Here is a 22,649-nt window from a genome sequence, read left to right on the forward strand (position 1 = left end):
TAAAAATGTCATAGGTACCAAATGGGTCTTCAGGAATAAGCTGAATGAAGAAGGCACAGTTGTCAGGAACAAGGCTAGGCTTGTATGTAAGGGATACGCTTAGGAGGAGGGAGAAGACTATGGTGAAACCTTTGCTCCTATGGCTAGACTAGAAGGTGTTTGAATGCTACTTGCATTTGCAACATTTAAGGGATTCAAGGTTTATCAGATGGATGTGAAATCTGCTTTTCTGAATAGAATCCTAGATGAGGAAGTGTATATAGAGCAACCAAAAGGATTTGCCTTATCAGAAGATAGCGACATGGTATGTAGATTACACAAAGCTCTGTATGGACTGAAACAAGCACCTAGGGCATGGTGTGAAAGACTACACTCTCATCTTGTGAAGATTGGATTTCAAAGAACAAGCAAAGATAGCAACATCTACTTGAAATCGGAAGGAGATCAGATTCTGATCTATGAAGTATTTGTGGATGACATAATCTTTGGAGGAGATAATAAAATGAGTCATGCGTTTGCAGATGAAATGAAGAAAGAATTTGAGATGTCTTTAATAGAAGAGATAAAATTCTTAATTGGTTTATAGATTCAGCAAATGAAAGAGGGTATTTTATTACCCAGTCTAAGTATGTCAAAGAGGTATTGAAGACTTTTGGCATGGAGGAAAGCAAACCGGTTAGTACACCGATGGTAACTGGTTGTAAACTGACTAAAGAAGATGATTTAGCATTGGTGAATGAAAAGGAGTACTGGTCAATGATTAGTAAGCTACACTATGTGGTGCATAGCAAACCAGATATTGCTCATGTAGTAGGCATAGTAGCTCATTTTCAGAAATGTCCAAGGGAATCCCACTTGGTAGCTGTAAAAAGGATTCTTAGATATCTGAAAGGAACAGTTGATTATGGATTGTGGTATCCATATAATGGTGACTATAATCTCAAAGTATATACCGATGTTGATTGGGCAGGTAATGTGGACGACCGGAAGAGCACAATCGGTGGAGCGTTCTTTCTCGGTGGAAGATTAGTATCATGGACAAGTAAGAAGTAGAGTTGTACTTCTCAATCTATAGTTGAAGCAGAATATGTGGTAGCATTTATGAACTGCACTCAAGCAATTTGGATGAAGCATGTATTGGAAGGTTTCAATGTACCTGTATCTGAACTAGTGAACAATTTTTGTGATAAAACAAGTACAATAAACATTTCCAAGAATCCGATATTGCATGCTAGAACTAAGCACATTGAGCTTAAATATCATTTCTTGAGGGAGAAAGTGCAGAATAAGGAGGTTGTACTGCAACACGTTTCTAGTAAGGAGCAGCTAGCAGATATATTCACTAAGCCCTTACCGAAGACTACATTTACCTATTTGAGAGGTGAATTAGGCATTCTACCCCTTCATGAAGTCAACTAAAAGATGTGTGCTATGTATTAGTCAAGTACTACAATGACAAATCTTTCAGGATTGATGTGTTGAAGGATGCTACTCCTTAGGGGGAGCAACATAGTAGACTTTTGATGCTTATGCCTCCGCTTTGGCATTGTTGTCAAAGGGAGAGAAGATATCTGATGATGTAGATACACTAGCCTATAATGTTTATCATTGCCAAATGGGGAGATTGTTGGATATCATTGGCATATGATGAACTGGCATGTTGCTATGATGATAATGTATGTTGTCATTGATGTCAATAAGTTCAAGTGAACCGGTATGAAGAGGTATGAGGAGATTCAGTGAACCGGTGTCAAGGTTTCACTAAGTGTGATTACCGGTTGGTAGTCTTAGCTCTAGGGTTATCGGTTCTGCAATCCAGCTTGTGCAATAAAAACAATGATACTCTATGATGAGTTAGTTATGAGATGAGAATGAGATCAAGGTGCCATGTCAGCTTTGTGCACGTGACGGATTTTCTTAAGGATCTTGCATGAGAAGATCGACCGCGTTTGAAGTCTACATCAGGAATGATCATTCTTCTCAGCAATACGTGAAGAGAGTGTGATAGGCTACTGATTCCCATGTGTGGTGATGAATAAACAATGTAGATTGTCTTGTGATCTATTTGAAATTGTAATTCTCTATGCAATATGTTTGGATGGTCAGGATTGGACCACCTGTGTTGTAAACCTAATATTCTTAGGGTTTAGGGTTTATGCTACCGACCTGTCTATTACATATAAGGTCAATGATGTTTGTATTGTAAAGTTGTTGGAAAATATTATGTGTGTGTATCTGAGTGAAGAGATACTTGATACTTGCCATACTAGTAAGAGGGAAACTGTAGAGTGTGATTGTAGAGTAGAGGATATGAAAAGGATCTACCTTGGCATGTAGTGTTATTATCAGATCAGAGTTTTACCTATTGTCTTCTAATCATTTCAACAGTTGGAAAATCCCTTTACCGGGTAGCTTTAATAGGCTTATTGTAAAACTTGTAACCAGGTGACTCAAGATCATTGAGTTCTTCAAATCCTCTAGCGAGGTAACCTTTAACAGGGTTTCAACCTTTAACAGGGTATATAGCCATCCTTTAACTGGGTGATCTCTAATAGGATTGGTTCCTAATAGCACCTTATTGTAAAGTTTTTAACTGGACTAGGCTCCTAACAGGGTGAGCTTCAAAAGAGTTCAAACAAGCTTATGGGTATTCATCCCCACCATGGTTTTTCCCATTTGGGTTTCCACGTGAAAAATTTCTGCGTTATTTGTTATGCATTTTTCATGTGATGTTTCTAAATGATTTGGTTGAAAGATTATCCATGCAGAGTTATTACTAGTATATCACATGCATATGTTTATGGGTGAAGTTGATGTCATGTATTGATTGTATTTGGGGTATTCAGACTTATTAGTTTATGGTGTCTGGTATCTTACTATGTTTAACTGGTATTGCCATGGTTAAGTTCAGTAATGATGATTACCAGTTGGTATTTCTTTAAGCAGATAGGTTGTTGAGAAAGTTTTATCTATACTGATTCACCCCCCCCCCCCTCTCAGTATCGATTGGGGTATCTGTTGTTCATCATTATTTATCAGCATTATATGAAAATATAGAATTCTCAATCCATCTCTATGTGCTACATGAAACTAGTAAGCCTTTTCTTGAATTCCTGATCATGCAATCCAAATTTGGAGCTTAAAAATAAGCAATATTAATAGAAATTCTAGAATTTGTTTGTTCTGCATGTCACACTAAGGGAAACAAAGAGGGGAATGCTCAAATATTTGAGGTTTGTCAAGGGATAATTTCAGAATACTTATCTTGTATTTGTAAGAGGATTTCTCTAGTGAAGCCCCAGTGAATTGTTCCTCTCTAGATTTTATTCTTTTTCCAGATATCTCTATAAGAAATACAAAGCCATTCCTACCATATACGAACTCTATTTCAAAGAATGAAAATTTGGCTACATCTATCAGTGCCAATCACATTGTGATCCTAGATTAGCCCTTAGTGGATCTAGGACTATGAGCTCTAATAGTTATTGTAAAAAGGAAACCTAGAAAAGGGAAGTCAAATTTTACCCTTATGGAGGTGAAAAAGTGAGACTAATTAAACAAACCCTAATCACATTCTCATGTACACACTCGTGGAATAAGAAAGAGCCTAGGGAGTTAATGTGCTTCGACTACTTCTTAAGGAAGAGAGAGCTAAGGATTACCTCTTAGAATTTCTATTCATTTGTTGTAAATGAGAGATAGGAGAAATGCAAAGTGCAGGTTTGAATAATTAACCTAGAATGCGAGTATACACAAGCAACCCTAATTTGGAAATATAGAACTGAGAGTAACTGATATGTTACTAAAAAGTACAGACTAGGAGGAAAATTCAAAGGTACGCCTATGCCAAAAATCTGAACCAAAATGTCTAGGATAGAAGTGCTATGTCTCTATCCTAATTCTGTAGACTAGAAGTTGTAACTGATAGGCTGAGATCTAAAGACTATGAACTCTTGTCCTTCCAAAATCTACAAAAATCTAGGAGACCAAGGTGCCATGTCCCTATCTTGGGCAGGACTAGGGTGCCACACCCCTGTCCTAGTGGTTTTTGCTTAGATTTGGTCCTTGGAACTGTGTTTGTGTTCTCTGCCAGTCTTGAAATTTGTAGCGATGCTCGGATCCTGAATCTGCACCTGTAACTGAAAATAGGGTTTTTGGGTGGTTATATGGGGTTTTTCCTTAGTCAAACCCCTGTTTTGGTGACTTCCACCTCAACAAATAGCTGATTTATATAGTAAAATAGTTTGTGCAATAATCTTGTGTGTGTGCAAGACCCTAAGATGAACGCAAATAGTCTTGACCAACCCTAAAGTGTAAACCCTAAGTTCTTGTAATTGACAAAGTAAATGTTCTAAATAAATGATGTAAACTGATCTAAACCATGAATATAAATCAAATTCATGTAATGAAGCTCATACAAAGACATGAAAACAACATGAAATCATACCCAACCCTAAGGGAGAGGTATAATCCAATCTCCAATCGGTGATCTCCTATTGCTTTCGTGCATCTTCAAAAGCCCCCAATTGATGAAAGGATGCTTGATTAATGCTTGATATATTTTGTTGAATGTTGTTGAAGACTCCAAAATATCTGCTCTTTCGTTGCATAAAAGGCTCCTTATGATCACTCCAAAATCTTTTTTTCTAGATCTTCCCTCCCTCCTTCAAATGAAGAAATAGAGATCTAGGTATGAAACCCTAGATCTTAATTTCACCTTTAGGCTGACCTAGGATTTGAATTTCCCACCAATTTCTTGGGGTTAATCATTATGATATCATAGAATTATACTCCCAAAATTTTGGGAAAATTTTCGGGGACTAGGTGCAAGTTGCACCTACTCTGCCAACTTTTCACAAACTTTTCACGATCATTAGATAAGATAATATTAGAGAGAATCCCAAAGTTACAACTGATTCCGAGATGTTTTTACATGTGAAATCGGGCCTTAAAGGTCAAAATAGGACATAATTAGGGTTTATGATTTAATGATTTTTTGAAGGAATAGAATGAAAAGGGGCACGCTTAGGGTAAAGGGTCCAAATTTATAATGCACGTAGTGATGAAATATAAATTTAGATTTAATTAAATAAAAATTAAATGCTTAAAGGATGTTACAAATGGAAGAGGCAAAACACACTAAGGTGGGTACTAAACCAAGTGTGGAATTGTACTACCCTAGCAAGGGTGTACAATTTACGATGCTACATTTAGCCCCCACTTTAGTGGTCATATGAAACTACGTGCATATGCATGCAAAAGTATAGAAAAGTAAACATTATTTGAAAAAGGGTATATCCATAAGTTGTTGGACAAAGCGCCCAACGATGTTTGTAGTACACAATTAGGAACCACACCCTACAAAACCACATGTTAGATGACAAAATCACCTAATGCTTACCAAGGAAGGTGATGAAATTCGTAGGTAGCTATATGCCCCCTGTTTTGGCTTGCTTATTAGTGAGGTGAAATAGGGTATTATGTTAGTGAATTGTGATAAAGATCTTAATGAGACATGTTCACAACAAGGTTCGATTGTACATCAAAGCACTTTATGGAACAAGTATGGAGCAAAAGAGAGAATTCATGATTTCAACACTACCGATGATGCAAAAATCAAATCTCCCTAGCTCAAGTTATTATAGATAAAGTGAAAAGAGCGAAATTAGGGTTTTTTAACTTAAAATGAAAATGGGCATACCTTATAAATATGAAAGTGACACTTTGATTTATCACTTTTTTACTTTGTGCACTATTCAATGTAGAGGAGTCCACGTGTAAACCATCATACCTCAACATTGACCCAAGTGACCTACATGGATAGAGACCTTGCGCCAGACCGTGCTGACCGAAAAACCGCTCGACGAGGTGAGTTGACCTTTTGTTGACTCTTTGTTAACTTTTCTGTTTATTTTGATTTTTGTGTTGATGATGTCAGCATGAACATCATGTGCATGCCCCCCATTTGGGCACCATGGTCTCTTAGGGTTTCATGGTCCTCCTAGGGTGCTTTGGTCCCAAAGGGGTGCCCTGGTCCCTGCGGAGGGTGATCAAGGGTTGCACGAGATTAGGCATTTGAGGTATAGAATAGATAGAATGATGTTTTCGATTAGATGATGATGATTTATGAGTGATTACTAATGATTTTATTGTTTCATTTTACATATTCTTCCCCACATATAGGAGCACACTATCGGCCATACCTTTCAAAACCTCCAAAGTCGGATTATGAGGCTTTCACCAGAGAACAAAGACCTACTACATGTAGTAGGTCTATGGTATGTGATGATCATGCCTACCATCAATTTTCACTCTATGATGTTGATGGCCTTGATTGAGAGATGGAATGTAGATACCTCCACCTTTCTCCTACCTCTGGGAGAGATGATGGTCACTCTAGAGGATGTGTACCACATACTTCATCTACATATCAAAGGAGAGATAGTGAGGTATCGAGTTGATCACACTGCTACCGACTACTAGAGGGAGTAGATATACTACATTGGGAGAGATATGCTTAGAGAGACAAAAGGATGCATTATGATCAGTTGGCTTTTATATCCCACTAGTGAGGTACCCCTAGTGAGAGTATTCATGATTGCTACTATTGCATTATATGTGTGCCCCAATGGGCATAACACACACATGCATGAAGGTCTCACTTATGCAGTGAGATCTATGGAGAGACATAGGAAGGTATTCTCCTAGGGGCAGAGCATGTTATCCCACTTCTATCATGACCTAGGAGAGTACGTTTTAGGATAGGGATGCAACCTGATGACTTGCACACTGCTATAGATGTGGATACTCAAGCATATCACGTGCACTAGACCTGCTGGGGTTCCCATTGACTTGGTTCTAGAAGGGCCTAGGGTATTTTAATTTCCTCTTACCCGTGAGTGGTGGTTTAGAGACTTGCTTCATTGGAGGGTGACTCTTGACAAATTGATAGTGGAGGTTACCAGATGGACACCCTACCTCAGGATGTACATGTGGGCTAGTATACATAGGCAGTTGTTTTGCATGCAGAGGAACCATCTTCTAGAGGGATGGTATAGCCACACTATATTCCCATTCTACTTTGACCAAGTTTGGCAGTAGTTTGGGTTCAAGAAGTGTGTCCTTACAAATGTGCCTATATACATCTGGCAATCACATGTGACCCTTAGGCTAGGATCCATTCCGAGACCTACCGGTGATGAGATTGATATCATAGATTGAGATGGATCAAATCAGGATATTGCAACCGACTATAGAGATGATGTGGGTGCTCACCAACAATACATCACATGGTGGGGTAGGACATACCTTGGATCTATCTTTCCCGCAAACTTCCCCAGAGGGAACCCTAGACGATGGAGACACGCGAGTGATGAGGAGGACCCTGATACATCTGAGGACCTTGGTAAGGAGGACACAGATGATCGAGATGATGATGCAGGAGAGAAGGAGGCTAATGGTGAGGGAGATAATCTTGATGTAGGAGAGGGAGATTAGGATGGTGATGATGACAGGGATAGAGAGTAGGAGGAGGATGAGGAGGATGAGGAGGATGTAGTTCGACATCACTCTAGAGATGACACCATAGCCCTAGATCCACCTAGCTTTCCATCCCGAGGACGAGACCCTATAAGAGGTCATGATTGCAGTCCCCACCATCCCTCGCCCACCATAAAGAGACATTATGAGCATGGAGATCCTAGTGGTTCCCAGTCATAGGAGGTCTCTTTTCATGACCCCTATTGGCAGGAGGGAGATCCAAGTAAGGTATTTTTATGATTGTTTAATTTATGTGTATTTAGATTTGATGATATAGATTGTTACTGATGAAAACCTCTTTCTATCTGTGCAGTTGATGTTCAGGAGTGGCACTCCCTTATCCAGCATGCAATGATGGACATCATCATTATGAACCACATTCCTATCTCCTCATAGATAGTGCATAGAGCTTAGAGGACTGCTTAGCAGAATGGGGACCTATTCACCCCCTTATGGGTGGAGTTAGAGGTTAGGCAAGAAAGGGAGAATACTTTGATAGAGAGGATTCACTAGACAAAGTGTGATCTAGAAGTGACTTAGGCAAAGGCAACCACATATCATGGAATCATGATGGATAGGGAATGTAGAATCTCTTTGTAGAGTCATTCATGTTCCACATCACGATACACACCCATGGGTCCACCCCCATGACTAGATCAGGAGGAGACGTCTAGTCACCACAGTCCAGCTTCTACTCCTATGGATGGAAGATGACTGTGTTGTAGTATGTGAAACTTTTGGATGTATAGTGATATACATGTTATGACTATTAGGAGAACCAATGAACAACTAAGAGGGGGGAAGTTGAATCAGTTGTTAACAGATTATGTGAATCAAGTCACTTAAAACCTTTTATCGGAATAACTAATAAAGTATTAAAGCATAATTGAAAACCAGAGAATCAATACCATGCAACCATAACACATAACACCATGATTTATATGTGGAAAATCCAGTAAAGGTAAAAACCATGGTGGGAAACCCTACCCACAATGAAATGATACTTCTACAAAAAGTATATGATTACAACAGGGGTCTATACATGAAGGAAGGCACACTGCCTAGAGGACACTACTCATCATAATGGAGTCTCACTGACTATAGAAGAGGCCAACCACCTCAACATATTTGGACAACAATCTAGAAAGAAGAACTACCTGTGATAGCATCAAACATGCCAGATTACAGTTCTGCTTAAGCTCAATACTAGAGGTCTAAAACCTCTTATATAAAACCAACTCGATCACCTATGATTGATAAAATACTCTAGACAAATGATCATTACATTATTCTCTCCTTGACCATGATCTATAATGAGATCTTACATATATTTATACTAACTTGAGACCTAACCAATTAGGTCGGCCACCCAAATAATAATTCAATAGATCCATTAAATAATCCTAAAATAAAATCATAAAATATGTTGGCCTAAGGCCAAACAAACATCATCCAATCAATAAAACATCTTGGAAGCGCATCGAAGGATCCACCTACACGTTACATGAAAACCAGTCCATAACCTAGATAGCACTAGACCTAAATTAGATCTACACACACCAAGGAAATGACACCAACCAATCAAGGCACGAACACAATCACCATAAGCATCCTGAATCCCTTCAAGAAGCTACACCAACACCACTTATGGATTACATCAAAGATCTTAAATAAAGCTCTTTCGGTGAAACCCATACCGGACCTATAAAGAAAGCTTACTAGAACATAAGATATCATCCAATCATTAAGTCAATACCAACTAACTGAAACACACTTCAGAAGCATGTGAACCATCCATACAAACTTATTCCATCATCCAGATCATATCGATGACAATCAACTGATAATCTTCCCAATCCAATTCTTCTACCTGAAGCCAATAAACAACCATAACGGCTAGTGTTGACATCAATGATAAAACATCAATGTAACACATAATCAATTTCATCACATTGCCAACATTCTCTCCTTTTGGCATTGATGGCAACACTATTTGGTTGATCATTTGAGTAGGAAGACCAAGGAGCATTCACCTAATATAGACTTAATATGAGATTTTTCCTAGATGAGCCATGATGACTTGGATGTCTTGGAGGAGCATTCTCATTCCCCACTCTTGGTCTACTCGATAATTTACTACTTGAGAGGTATTGCCCATTGTTCCTTTTAGGTACATTGTATTTATGCTTATCTTTCATAGATATGGATCTTCAACTATGGATAGATGGTTATTTCAAGAGGATTCAATTTGAGAGATGTTTTTCATTGGTTATCTCCTTGTACATTTGAGTTATTATTATGATGGAATTCATTGATATTGAGTTTGGGAGATGGTTTATTGGGTGCATTGTCGTAGGACTGGGAATGGTATTAGTTTGATCTTCTTGGTTATTTGCTTACATCCATATTGATTATATGATATATATTTTTGTTTGGTCCAAGGGGCTAAACAATTTTGGGTGTTGTTATGGTTTTTTATTTGGGTTTTAATGGAGGAGATCATTCTTTACACAATTGTCATTTAGAGGTGTATCTATAAGGACATGCTATAGGTTTTGATTTGCAATATTTCTCTATTTGGTCTTAGTTATACTTCCTAGATATTCAGTTTCACATTACATTGATTTGAGGTTGTTTAGAGCTATGTGTTCACTAGCTTGTGTTCATGTGATGTCATGTGGGAGATGAAATGGAGGTTCCTTTATCTCTTTCCTTTGTTGGGTGTGGAGAACATGGGAGAGCATTGGAGACTTGTGGTGAGAGTTATACATGCAGTTTATTCATTTACATATTATACTTATTGGTGTGGATGTTCCTTGATACTACATGGTTATGGTTACACTTTCTATGAGATGTTAGTGGATTGATTTTAGATTTGGCATTACCTATGAAATGGGAGTTTCTAGGTGTGTATGTGATAAGTATTCTATTTCGAGCTCATGGTTGCATGTTATGGGTTGTATATGTTGATGATATGAGATTCACTAGATATGTTTATATACCTTTGAGGTATGGATACTTTAAAAATTTAATGTTTTAGCACTAGTTGTGGGTGCTATTTGAGTTATGGTTACTGGTTCTTAATAGTTGTCGATGTATTGGTTACCTTTTGATTGAGTGTTTGTGTTTGGATATCAATTGTGATAAGACTTATATTTTTGTTCAACCAATTGTGTAGCTTTCTCTTTGGATGGCCTTTTCATGTCTAGTGGCAGTGGCATGGTGGAGGGTGACAACATTCTTGTATGAGATGGTGGTCACTTTGTTTCTTGTTGAAGGTATCTTGATGGAACACATGGAGAACTTGGATTCCATGATGGTATATCTGTTGGAGGGATTGTTTTATTGTTCATGTTGTGGTTACTTATTGCACTTTAATGCATAAAACAAGTGGGAGAATGTGTTGGAATCCAAGAACACTGAGAGGGGGGGTGAATCAGTGTTCTACAAATATGAACAATTTTGACCTTATTAAAACATGCATACACCAACCGGTACATATAGAATTGAAAGAAGTAAAGAAACCAATAAGAAAATCACATAAATGAATATCATAAAACATAGAATTTGTTGGCATTTTGATGATGTTTTAATTGACATTGATGGACACACACTTTCTTGATGTATGAGTTATGCTCAACCGGTAATTGTTCCAACCGGTATTGTGTATTATTGAATGTATAGTCTTTAGACTATCAGTTTTTTGCAGAAGAACATTTACCGGTCACATAATGACTAAAAACCTCAAGTGGTTCGAGGATCTCAAGTGGAATGAAGGAACCAAGCGGTAGTTAACTTTTTTATCGGAACACTATGATCTTCCACTCTTCATTTTTTACAACTGGTAATCGGTATATTATATTAATCAGTATAAATCTGTGATGAGTTACCAACCGGTATTACTATAATATGTGATGAGTTATCATCCACCGACACTTTGGTGGTGTGTTTGTGTCATGTTACCAAATGTGTCTAGATGCACTATACCTAGGAACTTGTAGTCTAATCCTATTGGACCGACATGAAATTGGATTCCTTTATAAGGACATCATGTCTAGGTTTTGCATATGAGGGTTTTGCATGTGTGAGATATAGAATAGAGAAGGTTATGTGCAATCATTGAAGAGAAGATTAGGCCTATCTAAAGAGATAGAGTGTGGAGATATTGAAGATTGAATTAATGCTGAAATGCATTAATAAGGAGTTGTCAAGGATCTAATTAAGCATGTTGTGCTAGCATCTAGATCATTCACTTGTTGATTACTCACATCTTCGACAAGTCTAGAGCCCTTAACCGGGTAGGGTAAGCAAAGCCTTTGTAAATCCTCTAACAAGGTGGTTCACAACTATGGATCTAAATCCTCTAATAGGTAGTCTTTAATAGGACTTATCTCCTAATAGAGATCTAGATTCCTAACAGGATCTATTCTGGTGAAGAACATTGTATGACCTTAACTAGTCTGGTTACTATTCTACAGATAGTTACTTCTGAGTTTCTGCTCACTATGGTTTTTCCCATTTGGGTTTCCATGTCAAATATCTTGTGTTATGGTGATTATGCTCTTGTGGGTGAATTCTTTGTTTGCTATTTGGTTTGCATTTATCTTAACCAGTTTATTAGTGAAACTGCTGCATAGGTTATTTGCTAAACTGTTTAAAAGTTTATTTACAGTAATTTTTGGCATACTAATTCACCACCCCCCTCTTAGTATTCATCAGAATTACATGTGGAAAACCTTGAAGAGAAAAAAATATGGTGGGATTTGTGACCCACAATATCAATCCACTAGCCATATGAAGAGATATTACAAAATATATGGGCCTACACTTATAGGAAGGCTTACATCCTAGAGCACACTGCTCAATTATAAAAGGAACCTCACTGACTACATATAAATCCAGACTACCATCTAGAGAAATGATTGAACTGCATAGATAGCATCTTCTTTTCCTAAATATAGCTCTAGTTAAGCTTTGTCTGTTCTGGTCTGAAACCCTTAACCCTATACCAGAATAACCCTTTACAAAATTATCCTCAGATACATAATCTCTCTCATATATTTTGCATCTCCTTTATTATTTCCTTCATTATACATATTCTCATCGCATATCATATCATATCTCAAAATTATCTAACCAACTGACCTATATACCCTTTACAATTTATCATGCCTTATGTCGACTTACAAAGATAATTACAATATGAATATACATGGCAGCTAGATAACATAAATACATGAATATAAAAAAATATTGCCAATGTTGGATCCAAAAGATGTCGGCCTCCAATATTGATAACATGATTCTAAACCATGTTGGCCTGCATTGTCGGTAACCAAAGAATTCCTTCCAACCTACCGGCATCGGTGTCGGTGCCGATGTAGTGTCTGTGAAGTGCCTGTCGATACACAACTAACCCAAAATATGAAGCTAGAATAAATTACCATGTTTCCATCAATGACAACATATTGAAACCAACCAGTTGAGTGTCAATTGCCAACAATCTCCCCATTTGGTATTGATGGCAACACTCATGTAAAAAATGGTCATGGTTTCCAACTGTCGATTTCATCCTGAACCTGCTCCCCCTGGGTTGAATATCCATCAATACAAAATACTCCATACTTTCATAATTTTTCACCTATACCCCCTCTAATGTATACAACTCCCTTTTCTTTTTCACATGAATATCATTCCCCCTTTGACATCAATGTCATCAAAACTACCAAAAAGTATCAAAAATACAAAAACCAAGATGAAGAATGAAATACTATATAATGAATATGTCCCAAAATACTTTAACGGAGCTAAATATATTTGAAAATATCAAGATAGGCCTTCTCCAATAGCTATAGATAGGTATCCCAACATTATTTGAAAATGTCAGATATAGATACAAGTCCATGTAGCATATGGGAAAATGACTCTTTCTCATTAATCTTTGTCGGTATGGTCTTACCAACCATATCTATACACTCCTTATGTACACTAAGTGAATCCAATTGAGGACTCACTAATCCTCTAAGACTTGGATCTCTCCTTATGATTTTATATTTTTCCTTCTCAAGAGCAAAAAATTGGGCTTCCAAAACCAAAATTCAACCATCTATAGATGTAGTTAATGAATTCAATCCATCAAAAGAATTGGCTATACCTGCAATCTCCTCCTGAATATCCTTAATCTTTTTACCTATCTCAGTTGCAAGCAAACTTGTATTACAACATACTCGAAAGACATTAGTACACTGCCTCAATGCATTATATGTCAATTTCAACATATCATTAATCTTCTTACTTTCAGACTCAATCACTTGATCAAATGTATCTCTTTTTGCCTGTGTGAACCTCTCCAGTGCTTGTTGGTTTGATATATACTACAAGGATTGAAAATCCTTTGAAATATGCTTAGTGATTGTCTTAAGCTTATAGGATGGGATTGCTTCTCTATCAAACTTGCACTCTGGGACTAGTCTATGCAAAATAGTGATAGAATGATCAATAACCCCTTTATTCATAGATCCCTCCTTCAACATTTTATGTGTAGCCATCATCATGAGTTCAGTAGAACTCATCTTGGTTATGCTTTTCTTTTCAACCTGGAAGGCGTCAATTGAAAACAATGATGGACTCACTATCATTTCCCTACCAGATTCCCCTTTCTTCTCCTCTTATTTTTTAACCTTTATAGCTTTGTTACTTTAATCGGTGGCTTCGCCACTCGATGCAGTCTCAGTAACTATCAGTTCCTTCGTAGGAACTATAACCTCATCCTATAAATTTGTATCTAAAGGACTATTGTCCTCAACAATAGAAACCTATACATTATCAACCTTTACACTCTCTGTATCTACCGGTATCTCAACATTTTCCTGTACATTTATATCTACCGGGGGCTCAATATCTACTATCTTAATGTTTTTCAAAATTGAGGGTGAAGTACCCAAAATAACCTTTCCTTTTCCTTCAACTGGGATGTCTGCATTATCTATCTTTGGTTTTGATGAAGTATAAAAACCACTGTTATCTTCAAGGAACTTAACCCATGCCTTGTGGGTCTCCTTGATTATCTCATATACTCTACTTAACATGAAAACAACATGAAATCATACCCAACCCTAAGGGATAGGTACAAGCCAATCTCCAGTCGGTTATATCCTATTTCTTTCCTACATCTTCAAAATCCCCCAATTGATGAAAGAATGCTTGATGAATGTTTGATAGATGTTGGTGAATGTTGTTTAAGACTCTAAAAAATCTATTCTTTCATTTCATAGAAGGCTCCTTATGATCGCTCCATAATCTTTTCTTCTAGATCTTCCCTCCCCCCTTCAAATGAACAAAAATAGATCTTTATATGAAACCCTAGATCTTAATTTCACCTTTAGTCCGACCTAGGATTTGAATTTCGCACCAATTTCTTGCAGTTAAGCATTATAAGATCATAGAATTTTGCTCCCAAAATTTTGGGAAAAATTTTGAGGACCAAGTGCAACTTGCACCTAGTCCAACCAACTTTTCACCAATTTTTTAGGCTCATTAGATATGATGATATTAGAGCTAATCCCAAAGTTGCAGCTGATTCCGAGATGTTTTGACATGCGAAATCAGTCCTTAAAGGTCGAAATAGGATATAATTAGGATTTATGATTTAATGATTTATTCAAGGAATAGAATGAAAATGGGCATGCTTAGGGTAAAGGGCCCAACTTTATAATGTATGCAGTGATGAAATATGAATTTAGATTTAATTAAATAAAAATTAAATGCTTAAAGGAGGTTAGAAATGCAGGATACAAAACTAAGGCAGGTGCTAAACCAAGCATGGAATTGTACCACCCTAGTAAAGGTGTACAATTTACGATGCTACATTTAGCCCCCACTTTAGTGGTCATATGACACTACGTGCATATGCAAGCTAAAGTAGAGAAAAGTAAACATTATTTGAAAAAGGATATATCCATAAGTTGTCGAACGAAGCCCCCAGTGGTATCTGCAGTACACAATTAGGAACCGCACCCTACAAAACCACATTCTAGATCAAAAAATAACCTAATGCTTAACAAGGAAGGTGATGAAATTTTCAGGTAGCTATATGGCCCCCTGTTTCAGCTCACTTATTAGTGAGGTGAAAAAGGTATTATATTTATCATAGCGAATTGTGATAAGGATCTTAATGAGACATGTTCACAACAAGGTTGGTTTGTACACCAAAGCCCTTTATGGAATGAGTGTGGAGCAAGAGAGTGAATTAATGATTTCGACGCCACTAACGGTGCAAAAATCAAAGCTCCCTAGCAAAAGTTATGATAGATGAAGGGAAAAGTGAGAAATTAAGGTTTTTCAACTTAAAATGAAAAAGTGCATACCTCATAAATATGAAAGAAACACTTTCATTCGTCACTTTTTGAATTTGTGTACTATTCAATGTGAGAGGACATGTACTGCATACTCCATTTTCCTATCAGAGGAGAGAAGATGAGGTATCGAGATGATCCCACTGCTACCAACTATAGGAGGGAGAAGATATACTGCATTTAGGAAAGAGATGTTCGATGAGATGAAAGGTTGCATTATGATCAGTTGGCTTTTATATCCCACCGGTGAGGTACCACTAGTGAGAGGATTCATGATTGCTACCATTGCATTATATATGTGTTCCCAAATGGGCGTGAAACACACATGCACGGAAGTCTCACTTATGCAGTGAGATCTATGGAGAGACATAGGAGGGTACTCTCCTAGGGGCGAAGCATTTTATCCCACCTCTATCATCACCTAGGAGAGTATGTTTTTGGATAGGGATGGAACCTGATGACCTGCACACTACTACAGATTTGGATACTCAAGCACATCATGTGCACTAGACCTATTGGGGTTTCCATTGATTTGGTTCCAAAGGAGCCTAGGGTGTTTGCATATCCTCTTACCCATGAGTGGCAGTTTAGAGACTTGCTTTATTGGAGGGTGACTCTTGACAGATTGAAAGTAGAGGTTACCAGATGGAGACCCTACCTCAGTATGTACATGTGGGCTCGTATACATAAGAAGTTGTTTTGCATTCAGAGGACCATCTTCCAAAGGGATGGTATAGCCACACTATAGTCCCATTCTACGGTGATTGAGTTTGGTGATAGTTTGGGTTCAAGAAGTGTGTCCCTACATATGTTCCTATATACATCTGGCACTCACATGTGACCCTTAGGCCAGGATCCATTCTGAGACCTACTAGTGATGAGATTGATATCACAGATTTAGATGGGTCAAATCAAGATATTGCGATAGACTATAGAGATGATGTCGGTGCACATCAACAATACATCACATGGTGGGGTAGGACATGTTAGTTAAGATGAGAGGTGGCGATGAATCATAAAAACTCACAATACAATATATTTATTAGATTCAACCTCGGTAGCCTTTACTGATATGCAACTATGACTGTAAATCATTCAAACTCATAAATAGATACACTTAAAACATCATAACACATTTAACACCAGATTTAATGTGGAAACCCAAATAGGGAAAAACCATTGTGGGATTTCAGACCCACTAAGAAATATACCCTTCTAGAGTATGCTTGGTTAAAAGTCAATCCTGTTACAAATTACATAAACACATTGCTAGATGTGACCAGGTTAAGGGATTTCCCTCATACTTGTTAGAATCTTTCACTTTGTTAGAAGTGACCTTGTCAAAGGATTTCAAACACTCATTCAGAATGTTACCTTGCTAGAGGATTTACAAATAAGACTGTTAGGTCCACTCAGTTAAGAGATTTCCTATCACTTACAAAATAAATAATAGTATAAAATATATCTGCAACTTCACATCTGAAATGCTAAAGCAGACTCTATGTGCTCAAAATAATCTTGTCATAAGACTTATCTTGCTTCTTGTTGGGCTTCTCAATCTGTTCTTTAATCAGATATTTAGTCTTTTGTACTCATTGATCACTACTGTAGTATTAATGTTCTTCTATTTGCCCGCATACATTGTTCATCAACAATTTCTTATTTATAAACAATTCCTAACTGCTTAATCTCCTTGATCACATTTCCCATGATCAATCTTAGCCGTCAAATCTTCAAACTTGACTAGGTTCATTGTATCCTTCGATATGAAAACATTTTATCTTGCCTTGGAACTTGTATTCCTTCTTTGGAACTTGTGCTAGGTTATGACCGTTCAATCTGCGCTATAGATCTATCCCTTGTATTTTCAATGTTGTAGATCCTCAACAAACTTCTTGCATGACATACCAATCATCTATACATCTCCAACTCATTGGGTTCTTTATTTAAGGATGTATTTATCCATCCAATGCATTCTGTTATTGCTCGGTTGTTACTCGGTAAATACTAAACTTTTACTCGGTAGACATTCTGCCTTCTTTAACCGATATTGATAACCTTAGTGTTTACCGACTAGCTTCATGCTCGGTAACATAGAACAATATCAAACCTTTACTCATTCTATAGATTGAAAACTTTTCTCCTTTTTGTTCAGTCTTCGAATACTCATATATAGGATACTAAAACAATCAAAACAAGAAAATCTCATTACTATCTAACTCGGTAAAAGTTGTCAATTGAATAACTTTATTACTCCCCTTCATTTTCTCATTCTTTCTATGTCACTTATCGACATCTTTATACTTATCAAAACATACTCATTAAGATATGGCAACATCATACTGAATCAGAAAATCAATTGCTTGACATCAATAACAAAATTATATTATTAAGACAGTAATCATCCTTTCTTAGTTATATCAACAATTTCCAACAAACTTCTCAATATCCTTATACCAGCAAACTTACTGGAATGCCAACAATCACCCTTTGTGAAATGATAACAATCTCCCTTTGTGAAATGCTAACAATCCCCCCCTTTGGCATTAATGGCAAAACCAACTTTTAATGGCAATACCAACTTGATTTTATTTCAATTGATTCAGATTTGAATTGTTGTTAATCTTCTCTTGTTATCCTTGAATTCTCCCCCAGTCATTAGTCTTCTCCCATCTTCACCTATTAGTCTCTACTAATTACTCTTCTCCCCCTTTGACAACAATGCCAAAAAGTAAAACTAATTCATGATTTCTTCCCCTATGAAGTAATTTTCTTGCTGAAAATACAAATGTATCATCTCAGTCTCGATCATAGTAGCTTGTCTTTAATCACTATTTTCTGCACAACTTTAGGTAACCTCCTAAAGTGTGTAAAGCAACATCAACTCATAAATAGTTATCTTGTAGATTCATAGAATTGATGCTTTCACCAAACTCTGTTAGTGAGTAATAGATAGGGGTAGGACCCTTAACTTACTTCTGAGATACTCAAATGTGTCCCTTTGTAGTGGCTTTGTGAAGATGTCTACTATTTGTTCCTTTGAACTAATATATTCCAGCACAACTTTCTTCTCTTGAACTTCTTCTCTGAGATAATGATACTTTATAGAGATATGATTTGTCTTAGAGTGTGTTATCACTGTTTAAGAAATGGGTTTTCTTTTCCCATGATTGGCTAAGTTTTTGAAATTTTGAGTCCGGTATGCTATTAGTTGCTTCAAATTTGTTCTACATCTTTAAGGGTTAAGGGTTTTTAGTTTTTAATCACTCAAATGTCTGATCAAAAACACTCTGGCTTCTATTCTTACGTTACTTTATTCACTTAAGTAATGGGTCTTGTTGTCATGTGAAGTGTCCCCCCTTGTTATTTGCCTAGGCAGTCGTTAAATAATTGTAAAAATATACGCCTTATGCCTTTTCCTTCTAATGTTGTCGGGTGCAGTAAGTGTCACGCAACTTTCAGATGAATCTACGACTTTTGTTGTTTTGTTAGGGGAAGTTGCTGGTGTGTTAAGCTATGTGAAATAGTGAAAGGAAAAAGCATGTTCAACTATGTCTATTGGATCTAGTTTAACGAGACTCCATCTCTCTTTGAATCCAATGGCTGGCATTGATTCACAGCCGAAATATGCCTGCAAGTTACCTTTTGCGAAATGGTGAAAAGGTTTGGTAGGACCTAGCGGTGAAGACTTTTCCATGGCTAAAAGGCTATTAACTTTAAAAGGAATCAATGACTCACGTAGTTTCGTGGCTGAGAGATGCTCATAGTTTATTCTCTGTGAAATAGTGAAAGGTTTTTTGGCCCGGGGAAAAGAGGTTCATAAGAGGCATAATAGATGTGCAAGTTCTCGAGATATAACGGCCAGCGCAATTTCATGAAAGGAAGATGCTCAAAAGATAGTGTTCGTGAAATGGCATAATGACATGGCATTCCAAGCAAGCAGTCCAGCTAGTTAAGATGGCAAGTAAGATAATGAAATGTGGCCGAAAATCAAAGTGGTCAGCAAATTGGATTTAAGGACTAACGGGTGGGTCTGAGAAGATGAGTCATACTGCGGGATAAGAAATGACCTGGCAGATACAGGTGGTAATGATGAAGTGGATCTCGTAGGATTCTTTCTATGAATAAGAAGTTGACACATCAATTTAAGGAAGACAATATGCCAGGTGGATAAAGCTGAGTCAGAAGACCCACGTCCGCTGGTTCTAAGTAAGCTATTAAGTATAATGCAAGTTCTCGAGATCTGACGGCTCACGTAAATTCACGAAGGTAAGATGCTACTACTTTAAGGCTTGTGAAATGGTGAAAGAGCTAGTGGGCCCAAAGAATAGATAAGGCATAAAGGTAAAAGATGATCAACTCTGTTTTGATCCAAGGGTTCTTGTTGCTTCGTGGCTGCAAATCAACTGAGGATTAAGGCCCATGAAATGGTGAAAGAGAAAGAGAGGTTCAGTCTAGCATGACGTGGAATGACAGCTGCTACTTCTTGTAAAGCTCGATGGTGATGTGTCGATTGACACGTAGTTTCAAAAGGTGATTAAGAGCCTGCCAAGGTGTAGCCAGTGGTTATATAGGAAGTAAGATACATGGTTGACTCTGAACTAAACCCGAAGAGTTTTCCAGGGCTGATGGCTGAGTGCCATGTGGCATTTGTTAACCAGTGAACAAGTGGGGTAAGCAATGTATGGATAAAGGTATCATTTAAAATATGTTCATCTCAAGATTGATCCAACGCTTCTCATTGTTTTGTGGCCCGAAGATGGAAGTGGGTTAACCCCTACGAAATAGCAAAAAACTGTTAGCCGTCAAGATGAGGCACGGTTAGTAAAAAAGTTGACGGTCCCGGTAGGAGTTAAAGCCTGGGTGGTTAGAGTTCCATCCAATGCTTGGCATAGCTTCACAAAAGGAAAATGCTCAAGGGTTAAAGCTTGCGAAATGGCGAAAAGGAGGTAGGGTCAGTTGCAAAGGCAAAGAGGTTAAGAAAGTGTAAAGACCGATCAAGTCTCATCTGATCGGATTGCTGGCATGATTTTGTTAGGTGAAGTTGCAAGGATGTTATGCTCTGTGAAATGGTAAAAGAGAAAAAAGGAAAATACACAGGTGTGTTGTAACCCGTTGGAGCGAAATTTTCGAATTCTTCTATGAATTCAATTATGAAGGGACGGCCGAAGCATGTGGTATCAATGTTGCAGTTAAGAGCCTGACTACCGTATATGATCTCGCATAAATTGAATAAAGATATCATTTTGAAGAGTTGTTGCATAGAAGTAGTTGCAGAGCAAATTTCTTCAATTGCAGAGCAAATTTCTTCAGGTGCAGAGCAAATTTGTTCAGGTGCAGAACATAATTCTTTAAGCTAGGAATAGGTTCTCTTGTACTCTTGCTTAGCAATTACTTAATAGTTTGTTAATTGGGGTTTTGATTTGTTACAAAATGGGTGGGGCTAGTAATTAAGTTGCTTGCATAGTTTTTTAAGATGGCACCTAAAAGGTAGTTCTCAGGAAATGTTAATTACCAAGAAAGGGCAATTTGTGATGATTTCCTAGAACAGTTGACAATGTCAACTAATGTGGTAGCAAAGGTAAAGGAATTAGTGCCAAGAGCTCCTCACCTAAAAATAGGAGAAGGATTGTATGATAAGGGCAATTGGCTGAGAGATCCAAAGATAGGATTGTCTGGGTTAGGTCTTTTCAAGGTCAAATTCGGCATGAGACATTCCCCAACCCCAATGAACAACATTTGGGAGTTAGATGTAGGAAAATTGGTAGTCTTTAGAGTATTCGTAGATGTGGTTCTCCTAACTCAGATTGCGCACAACTATGACCCAGTCACAAGGAGTATTAGAGATATAAATGGAAAAACCCTCATTGAAATTTATAATGAGGAGTTCAAAAATGCTTTTGGGCTTAGTGAATTTACCAATTTTTTAGAACCTATTAGCTTTATATCACTAGCTCAGGTTTACAGTGTGTAGAGGAACCATCTTAGAAATGGGCCTCTTAAAGAATTCTTTGTGAAGATAGGTGGATTAACAGTTGTAGGACCCAATACTGAGGAGCCCTTCTCTTTAAATCTGTTCACCCTTAGGGCTAAGGGATTATACTGGTCACTCTGCCAAATTTTAGGAGAAGATGCTGAAGCAAACATGCCAACTCATTACATGTTAATGATTGCTCAAATTTCAAATCCTTCTCTGGCAATGACCTTTGATTATGCTTCCTATATCGCTGATGCCATCCATGAAGGCCTGATAGGAATAAAGAATGGGAAAGTGAATAGGTCTTTTGGATGGTACTCCCTCCTCATGCACTTATTTCTATTCAAGGGTGGTGACTATTTTGCAAGAGGAATGGATATTGTGAAAGAGAAAGATGGAGAGAAGATGCCAGTGCAGTTATGGAGTATAGTGTTGTCATGGGACAGAGAAGATGCTAGCTACTTGAGGTTTGATAAGTGCTTTGCATCCAAGATTAGGACTCTTATCTATTTAGAGAATCCAAGAGTCCCTAAGGTTCTTTTGGAATTCATTAGGCCAATAGAGTTTTCTGAGAATATTAAAATTGTTGACAATTGGGGTGATATCTACTTGGTAGTTTGCAAGAGGCAAAGCTAACAGGTAGAGGTAAAGGGACCATTTTCCCTACAATTACCATAGCACATCAATTTGTAATAACTAAAGGAGGTTGGAAGTATTTTGAAGATTTCCTTCAACCTTACCATTTATCAACTACAGTATCTAGGTGTGCTGACCCTAAA

The sequence above is a fragment of the Cryptomeria japonica genome, chromosome 4 (assembly GCF_030272615.1).
Source record: "Cryptomeria japonica chromosome 4, Sugi_1.0, whole genome shotgun sequence".
Lineage (NCBI taxonomy): Eukaryota > Viridiplantae > Streptophyta > Pinopsida > Cupressales > Cupressaceae > Cryptomeria > Cryptomeria japonica.